Here is a 2,633-nt window from a genome sequence, read left to right as displayed (position 1 = left end):
AAGGGCATCAGGAGATTTTTCATCCACAAGATGAAATCTGAAAGGATGAATAGACACCTACCAAGAGAGTAAGGGGTGGATAGTACATTTTAGCAGAAAAAAACAGCTTATTCCATGATAAAAAGGTAAAAAAAGGAATGACAAGTGGAGCTCAGAAACACTTTTATCTGGTAATTATTCAATGGTGGTCCTTCTACCACGATCCCTGAACTCAGCAGTACAGATAAGGCACAAAAAGACCAGGTCTCTGCCCCATGGAACTCCCAGGCTGCTGGGGAGATGGACACTAAACACATTTACAAGATAACTCCAGCTAGAGGAGGTCAATGCACACTAGAGGGAATGTAAAGACAGATCTAGAATTGGGGAATAAGGATAGCTCTGGAGTTCTGAATTTAAACTCAGATTGAACGGGAATGAAAAGGTAAGACTGCACTGGGGAGACAGGTCAGTGGTTAAAGGAACCTGCTTGCCTGCAAAGCATGCTGGCCCTGGATTGGATTCCCCCATATGTACATAAAGCCAGATGCACAAAATGGCACATGCATCTGGAGTTCATTTTCAGTGGAAAGAGGCCCTGGCACATCCATACTCCTGCTTTCAACAAATAAAGAAATTGAGAAATAAATAAAATATTTTAATGTTTATTCTTATTATTAACAGCATGTTCTGTATGGATACATCATGGTACCCTCTTTTCCCTCATGCCTGCCCCCATTCCGCTGGGGACGCTTCTTAGTGGGGTTTCAAGTATTCCCCATGGGGTTGTAGTTTATGTGTTGTGGTAGTAGTAGTCAGTTGTTTTGTGGGGAGGGAATGCTTCTGGGCATGATGTCTCAACCTGTGGCTCTTTTCCACCCCCTCTTCCACAAAATTCTCAGAACTGTGGTGGGTAAGTTTTAAGTATACTTCAGTGGTGAGCTCTTAGGAGCCTCTAGATCCTCAGCTGTTGGTAGGTGTTGTGTATCCTCAAGGTCTGTCTCCTTCACCCTGGTGCTGATTATCAGGAATAGCGTGGAAGCAGCATTCTTGCTCATCTCTCCATTTCTGTGTGGATTCAGCTGTGCCTTGACTGAAGTGCAAGAGGTAATTTATCTCTTCTGGTCTTGCTACCTTCTGAAAAAGACGAACAGATTCTCCAATGGAGAGTGAAGTCAGTATAGTTTAAATGGAATGTACATTATTAGTTTAGGGAGAATGTGATGCATGTAACCCCTGTTTTAGCCAAAGACTTAATGAGAACTTGACACTGGAGAACATAATTTTTGTCTCCATAGGGTTCTAATCTGGTTCCCAATTCCAGATATGGGTTCCTTTACACTGAGTGGATGGATCTCTTACCCACTGAGGCTGTGTGCCACTATTTCACTGGCATGTACATCCTGTCAGGGTATTTGCTTCTGAGTACTTAGACCGCTGATTGCTGAGACCTTTGTTGGCCATTTTCCCCCAGTAGCTCATGTAATGCTTTCCAACACTAAACAGGCTAACAGTCTGGGGACTGGCCTTCTTCTGAATTCCAGCCAGGTCTCTCTGTGCTCTGTGTCAGCAGCATATGGTGTCTTTAGCAATATGGTGTTAGCTTTTGCCTCAGGTACTTAGACAGAAACCTGTCTTGATTTGGAGACCTCGTAGGTCTCTCCGATCTACAGCTCAATGTGGAAAGCAATCAATCTCTAGTACTGGGAGTTACAGGCCAAGGACAGGAAAAAAAAAAAAATCTTTTCAGATTAGGCTTTATCCCACCCCCACCAGAGCCCCATTCTTCAGGTGTTCTCCCCCGTTATGCCTTTTGAGGGTTATATCTTTTAAGCTATCTCTAAGAATAAAGGTTGCTAATTTTAAAAAGAGGTAGGACTGACAACCTCGCTGAAATGGGAGACAAAAAAAAATTATGGTTTTGAGCTTGAGCAGCTAAGTAGATGATGAGGTCATTTCATGAAATGAGAGCTGAGGAAAGGACTTTGAAGCACAGGACACTAGACAAGTTTGGCCTTTCTTTTGGTTGTTACAGGAATTATTCTGGAGGCCCTGGCATGTGCTCATTTTCTCTCTCTCTCTCTCTCTCTCTCTCTCTCTCTCTCTCTCTCATAAATAATTTAAACTTTTTCAAAAATTTAAGGATTTTGAGGCCAGGAATTACTATTATTGATATGTCTTTGAAAGAGGGTCCGGATGTTGCTTGAAAGATAGATTGAGTGCTCCCTTCAGCATTAAAATTGGAACGATATGGAGAAGATGAGCATGGGCCCTGTGCAGAGATGACATGCAAATTCAAGAGGTATTCCATATTTTTGATGCATAGATGGTAAAATTTCTGAGAATAAGTAATTGCTCTGCACTCAGCCTTGAACAGGACAGCTAAGCCCATCCCTTCAATGCTCAGTGAACATTGTGAAAGAGTAGGCAAAAAGAATGTGTCAGCAAGAGGACAAGGAAAGAGGCTGCAAAATGCTATAATCTGGCCATGAATTGACCTTTACGGCTACACTCATGAAATCACAGCTGCTGTGGTTTCCTACACAATAATAAGCCCATCAGTACACCATCTTCAATAGGGAAGAATTCATGAGTAGTTACTGGCAGCTAATGATTGTTGAGAGAGTGGACTCAGGTTCATCAGTGGTATAGCT

The 2,633-nt window shown here is 42.5% G+C and overlaps 1 non-coding gene across 1 annotated transcript; it reads left to right on the top strand.

Annotated features, from left to right (window-relative positions):
* Positions 1-2,194: 2,194 nt before the first annotated feature.
* On the top strand, positions 2,195-2,296 carry LOC123463133. The gene has a single exon (XR_006638742.1). It is a non-coding gene; the product is annotated as a U6 spliceosomal RNA (small nuclear RNA).
* The last annotated feature ends 337 nt before the right edge of the window (positions 2,297-2,633 follow it).

This window comes from Jaculus jaculus, chromosome 8 (assembly GCF_020740685.1).
Source record: "Jaculus jaculus isolate mJacJac1 chromosome 8, mJacJac1.mat.Y.cur, whole genome shotgun sequence".
Classification (NCBI taxonomy): domain Eukaryota; kingdom Metazoa; phylum Chordata; class Mammalia; order Rodentia; family Dipodidae; genus Jaculus; species Jaculus jaculus.
The sequence above is the reverse complement of the archived record's forward strand: the minus strand, read 5'-3'. Positions and strand labels throughout refer to the sequence as shown.